Source organism: Anas platyrhynchos, chromosome 13 (genome assembly GCF_047663525.1).
Source record: "Anas platyrhynchos isolate ZD024472 breed Pekin duck chromosome 13, IASCAAS_PekinDuck_T2T, whole genome shotgun sequence".
Lineage (NCBI taxonomy): Eukaryota > Metazoa > Chordata > Aves > Anseriformes > Anatidae > Anas > Anas platyrhynchos.
Window position 1 is genome coordinate 2,316,200 of NC_092599.1, and position 7,398 is coordinate 2,323,597.

A 7,398-nucleotide genomic window follows, 5' to 3' on the forward strand; every position below is an offset into this window, starting at 1 on the left:
ATGTTACAAAATGCCCTTTGAAAAAAAGCTATTATTATGTATATGGTCCTTATAAGTTATCTGATATATTGAGCATTTTTGACTTTAAAAGTCTTTTAAATTTTAAATTATTTATACAAAACATACAGATCAGTCCCAGAACATAAAATACATTGTCATTTACTGTTGAATGTGCTTATATTTACTTTCCAAAATTATTTCTGTGAAGATTAGTTTACAGGTATGCATGCCCAGGGTTCTGTGAAGTATCCTCTACAATACGTGACTGTAGAGATAAGGTTCTCTGGTTTTCTATCCTTTTGATAAGGGGGAGGCAACATATCTTTTTTTTTTTTCTTGTAGACTTTCATATCAGAAGGTAAAATTTTGCATTAGCACCTTACCCTACAAAAGGCAAATGTTTCTGAATAAAACAGAAACAAAAGGCAGTGCTTTTTGTTTATTTTTGTTTTCTGGAGTGCTGTCTGTGCTACAGACATGGGTGCCAAAACGGGGCAGCTTTTGCTGCTGCTGGGTTGATTTTTTCATCAGAATGCACTTTGATGGCAGAAACTGAAGATGGCAAGATTTCTTCAGTTTGTGTGTACATACATGTTTTCTTTTTCTTCTGAAGCTTTTTCATTCACTCTATTTCTTCTGTGTAAATCTTTAAGAACTTGCATTATTAAATACTATGACACAAAACTGCTTAGGATTGAAGACATAAGCCACTAATTGTTCCTTCTCAGTCACACTCTTACATCAAACATGTAGCATGGATAGATTACTGCAGTGAAAGGCTAAAGCCAGACCTCTACAAGACAAGTAGCTGATTTAAGTGGTAATGTGGTATTTGTTACAGCACAGCTGAGAAAAAATCCAGATGTGAAAAGACGCTAGAAGCTGAAAGGCTGTTAGGATAGTTTATTACGCTAGGTATGTAGAAACTAATGATTGTGTAACTCAGGTTTAGTTCTTTGAAGCCTTCTACCTCTGTGCTTCTGTGATAACTTTTGTTCTCTCCGTAGACATCTTTAATACCATATTTAATTGTGTGTGCAGTGCTCTGACTTGCCAGTGAACCATGAAAAGCAATACTTCTTTGAATATAATACTGAACAAATAGAGGGTGAACGATGGCTCATTTTCTTAAAGAAAACATTCTGTATTTTGATTATGTTTCTATAATAAGCTTTCAAAAGACTGACACGGGAAGCGCTAGTGTGAGCGAGAGACTGTGAAACTTCTGTACTTAGCAAGCACCGAAGTCATACTTTGCTTTCCCCCTCACTCCCTGCACAGGCACAGACATACATGCAGCACGCAAATGGGTGCACACAGACACGTGTGGCTTAGCTGTAGGCTTAGTTTATTTCTTCCCTCTGAGATACTCAAGTACCTGTTGTTCCTGTCGCCCTCGGTAGGTCTTGTGGGCAGTGGGAAGGCTGAAGGTGCTTTAAAGTACCTTCTGCTGCCATTTGCTTTAAGCATCCACAGAGGGTTTGGTGAGTGGAGCTTTTAAAATGATCGTTTTCTCAGCTCTCACTGAACTTCATAAGGTGTTTTGGGTTTTGGCCAAGTCTTTCAGATTGCCTCAACTGAAAAATGGCATTATGGTGGCAATGTTTGAATACAAAATAAGCATATTTTTGGTATTGTGTATATATAGTCAAATGTAAACTAATATAATCGAGATAAGTCAGAAGTAAATTTCGCTCTAACTTAATTTTATTGTTGATGATGCTTTTCCATCTGCCTAACCTTCTGTGTAATTTGCCATTTCAAAGTCCATGATAATTTCCAGGTTGAAAGCAAGTATAATTCACCTTGCTGCAGAAATGATGAATCCTGCTGTGGTGAAGCTGGCCATTGAACTGGTACATGTGTAAGAATTCCCAAAATGTACCGCATGTGACTTTCAGCGTGGATGTAGAGTTGTGAATGGTTCAGTACGTTGGTTAATATTTTCTATGCTTCTTTTCTCTTTTTTGGAGAGAAAACTACTAGAATGTTGGGATTGTGGAAAATTATTTCTGACAAATATGGGCATCATACGCTCTTGAGAGCTAAGTACAAAGGAAATCAGCAAATTTGATGATAATAGCTGTATTTACTACGTTCATTGGTTGGCATGTAGTTTCATGCTGTAATTAATCCAACTGACATGCTGGCTGCTGCCAAAAGGGACTGCTTCTCTCTTCTCTCCCACTGTAATTTGTGTCTGTACGTGAGACCTGGGAATTACAGAGTCACAGGATCGGAGCACTGATCGCACAGCCACATCGTGCCAGGTCTGACAGAGGAAGGATGAAGAAGCATCTGGGAGAGATAGACTGGGGACTGCCCCATTGAGCAGAAGATCTCAGCTGGGTTGGAGTACGAGCAGCATAGAACTGTTCGTTTGCAAGCTATCATTGCCGTAGCCGTAGAATAAAGACGTCATACAATCGGGGCCTGTAATTTTGCAAGTTTTCATATATTTTAGTTTAGATGATTAGGTAGAATCACAATAGGACATTTGCACACCTGTTCTGAAATGTTCAAACTGTTCTTTTTTTTTTTTTTTTAAATAATAATGCTATTTTTGTATGTGCTGCAATTAATTTTGTTCCTCATTGTTTTTCACCTTTAATTGCTTTGTACAAGCTGCAGAAGGGGTAGCACATTCTTTGCTTTAACTCTTCCTCTGTCTGCCTTTTGGGACAACTTTTTCTGAAAAGTCTTGTTGCTTGCAAACATTTGCAAAGAATAAAATTCAATCTGTTTCAAAACTGATCTTGGAGGACACATTTTTTGCTGACTGGAACAGAAAGAAAATGGGTTTACACTGTGTTTTGAATTGTATTGGTTACGGAAAATGATGCTAAGGGAGATGAAGAGCAATGGGCACAGCCGCCTCCTCTACTTGTTCCACCCCAGCACCACTCCCAGCTGGCCACCGGAGCCCAGCTGGGTGCCCAGGGAGCTGGGGGCTCTTTTTTATCTATCCCTGTTCTTTGCTCCTCCTGCTCCCCCTTCACCCTGCACGCCCCCATGGCTTTGCAGAGCCCTGCAGTTTCTACACCCGCCCAGTCTGGGCCAGCTGGTTCCCATCTTGTAGCTGTGAGCTTCATCCTGGGACCAGCAGCACCTGCAGCTTGTTAGCCCACCCCTGAGTTGTGACCAGGAGGCCTTAGAAGGCTTCAGTCAGCTAACCCTGCTGCAGTAAACATGCCCTCATCCTTACGTGCTCTCAATTAGTGTGACCAACCAGATGTAGTTCCCATCTTTCATATTCCCCCTTTCGTGTTACCCCTTGTTGCTTTGGAAAAGGGCCCTTGACCCCAGAGCCTTAAAGGAGCAGATGCTCTCCTTCTACGTACCCTTGCAAATAACGCGTTCAGTAAATGAGGTTCTGCTTCAAAGAATGCCCAGCCTCAACAGGCAAAGGACAAGGCACAGAACAGCTTGAAGACAAAGCATAGGTTGTCATTCCAACTAATAACTAAAATGAACCATTAGAACATTCATCTCAAACTCTTCTGTCTCATCTGTACATATATTTTAATCTGTGTGAGCAATTCCTAGATAACACTGCTAGTGCAGGACTTGTTCCTACTGCAAGAATGTCCTGCTCTTACTAAACCTCTGCAGCATGCCCTGGACCTTGCCTTCCCCTGTATTTTCAAATCTTGGTGTCTTATGAGAGCTTTGCGTGGCTGCATGATGATCCCCCCCAAAATGTGCAGGTAGTATGAACTCAGGATGGGTGCCACACTACTGGAAAAGCCCCACAATTTTTCTGTGTTATTTAGAATCACACGGAGTGTGTGACAAAAGCACAAGGATTACGATGGGGATTGCCATGCTGTTTCTTAACAAAACCACCTGCACATGCCCCGGAGCACGCTTCCCGGCCTCATATTTCTTTTGGTACAGTTTTATCTGAAGGTACAGTGACTAAATGAGGCTATAGGATTGTAGTTTAGGCTATATGCAGGTAGTGGAGCATGCTGAATTGAATTTCAGACTCTTTGGGAGCTATTGTCTTACCAAGTTATAAAGAAATTACCTAAAATGTCAAAGCTTTAAATCCTTGTCCCCTTGCACAGCCTGGTAATGAAGGATGCTGTTAGTCTTGCTAGCACAATGCTCTCTTAATGGAACATAATCTGCACTGTCCCGTCGGAGCTGGGAGAAGCTTTTTAAGGGAGGAAAAGGAATGATTACACTACAGCCGGTCCTGCTCCACGATATTCTGTTAGATTTGTTAATTTATTGAGGCTTCTAAGAAAGGTCACCCACCTGAACGAGAGCCTTTATAGAAGACTGGATACCTAAAGATGTTACCTCTGATTTTACTGGCTCCATAGAGAAATTATAACGGGTTTGATACGAGCGTGTGTTCTATGGCTTCCTTAATCTTAGAGTGCTCTTCTAGAGAAGGCAAATGTGACTTTTAGAGTGCTGAGAGGCCACACAAATTGAAAAGATTCATCAGTGTCCAAGTATTGTGGCACTTTGCATTCAGACAGTTTATGTTTTCCTCGCTGAACACATTTTTCCCTGCCCATTGGTACCTCTGCTTCTAGTACATGGGAACAAATAGGTTGGTATTGCCATCAAAAAACTATTTGAGTCCTAATCCCTCGAGATTCCCATTTAAGTTAATGAGCCATTTGTGTCTGTACCATATGGGGAAGTAAAATAAGGATAATAATCCTGCTTTTATGTTCAGCTAGATGAATTCCCATGTACAACGCTTATTTATTGTGCAAGCTGTAGATACAGGCGTCGCTCTTTCCCCAAGCTGAACAGAAACAAGGTCTGGGGGGGCTGAGGCGTAAACTTAACAGACCATGGCACAGTTCATAACTGTTTAGGAAGCACAGCTCCCAGAAGCGCATGTGCACTGGAGATTTCTTTGTGAATCTACTGCAGTGTTACTGCATTTGGAAACCCAGCGCAGTGCCTGGCCTACTCCAGCCACGCCACTGGGGTGACTTCAGGGGCTGTGCCTGGTTTGTGGGGGCGTGGGGACAGGGCTACAGGCCCTGCACACAGCTGCAGAAAATGTTCTTTCAACAGGTGCAGGGAATCTGAAGCAAGGGCACAGGGAACAGATTACTTCAAGCTGGTGACCAGACACTAGTGGGGTTCCTCAGGACTCCATTTTGGGGCCACGTCTCTTCAGTGTTTTTATAAATGATTTGCATGCAGGACTCAAAAGCACACCGTTTCTGGATGATAGGAAATTAGGAAGTGCTGTTGATGGTCAGGAGTGTGCCCTGGCAGCCAGGAGGGCCGGCCGTGCCCTGAGGTGCCTCAGGCCTGGCACTGCTGGCAGGCCGAGGGAAGGGACTGCCTAGAGTGCAGCCACCATGTGCTGCACAGGCCAGGCCTCCACAGGAGGCGGCCTCTTCACAGCCTCTATACACATATCTATGTATACATCAGACATATATAAAGCTATGTAGATGTATACACATAGATGTAGATGTATACACACAGATGAGGCCAGTGTGGCAGTGCCTGGGGGAGCTGCTCCAGACGCTGCCCTCTGGTGCAGCTGACGTCCTCCCAAGGGTTTACTGAGCTGCCGTGCCTCCCCCCAGCTGGTCGTGGGGCATTTGTGGTTATTTTCTTCATATCTTTCCTTCAGGCCTTGGGTTCATAGGCTCTGCAGGGAGAATCAGCCATGCCCTTTCCCCTAAAAATTCATTCAAGCCACTCTGGCCTTTCAATCATTTTTACAGATCATTACATCTTGAGAGAATGGTAAAAACGTTCATTAATCCTCAGAAACCATCTGTGAGGGAAGCCAGTTTGGATTATTTACCATTTTGCCCTTCACACAAGGTTTCCCCCCAGGGCAGTGATGAGCTTGGGCAGGGGAGGCACCTGTGGCTCCCTCAAACACAGAGGCTCTGGGCTGCAAGGATGTTTTTGGTCTGTGCACTCCTGTCCTGCTGCTCCAGACTCCAATTTGAATGAAAATTAGCTTCACACACAGGAAAAAGAGAGTTTATTTCATTATTCTTTGCAAACTGTTAAGACATGTCCCCCCAAGGACAAGAGGGCATATGGGAAATGTTAATCTTTTGCATTTTTTTTTGCAAGAAAAAAAAAAAAGAAAGAAAAAAACACCAGCCAACCAAACTGAAATAGGTTGATTTACATCAATACTGGCAGCTGATTTTTAAACGGGACATCACAGTGGGGAGTAGTGGACAGCTACCAACCAGCAAGTCCCCAGGTGTTTCTGATACATAACTTTTAATTAAAACACATTGTGCACATTGTCTAACTAGTCAGGTAATCCTTTGGAGAAGGGTATTTTACTTGACCATATATGTTTAAATGCTTCATCTCTTATCACCGATGTGATATTTAAATATTTTGTACTCTATAAAAAATGTTTATTCAAACAGATCATTTTCCAGAACTCAACCTGTTACTGCTTGTTTAAAATATGCCATTGTTTTGATTGAATGTAGTTTCCTTTTTACTAGGATTTAATTTCTTTGAAATGTAATAAAACAGAGATGCTGGAAAGACCAAATGGAAAGAAGTATAACAAGACTTTTAAACGAGCTATTTGAGCACATGTGCTAACTACACTTAATTCAGAGCAGGAGTATTTAATTATGATGCTTTCAGAACAATCTGTGCTTTTTTCAACTGGCACCAGAGATCATAAAGCTTTCAAGTTGCTGTCCTTAAACATCAGAAAAATCCTACCTCCAAGTGGGGTTTGACCCGGACAAGAATTGTGTGTAACATAAAGCGTACTCGCTAACATTTTAGCATCTCCACAGAAGTTGCCTTAAAGGATGTAGTTTTGTTAAGTGTTCTTTAAAAGAGAATAGACTACTAAAGCACTAAATTTTATTACTTGTCTCCCTCCCAAGATTTTAGTAGTTCAATAAATTGCACAAGCACGCTTCAATTTAATTACATAATTAAATCAAACACCATCGTGTTATCAGGTTTGCCTTATTAACAGAGAAAAACAGCACATTTTTCCCTCCCTTGCTGTCTCCCTGAAGTTCTTAAGTACCTTCAGAATAATTTAAAGTAACTGATTTCCTAGGGAAAAAAAAAAAAGCAGCTGGTAACTTGTCTATATTAAAGAGTAAAATGCTGGGATTCATGCCACTGCTCTGATGTTACTGCCATCTAGTGTTACAAAATGGTATCTGAGGAAAAGGAAACCATTATTATAGTAACCATGGTTTTGTAAGAAAATGTAAACGCGCTAATAAAAATTGTATACACAAGAGATGCTTTCATTTAGAACAACTTTTAATTTTTTAAAGTACACCAAAAAAAGCCGGGGATGTTATTACATGTTCATTATGACCAGCCATGAACAAATCAGTTTCAAAAGTCTATCTTCCACAGCATTATTTCATGGCTACTGTTCAGACTACGAACTAC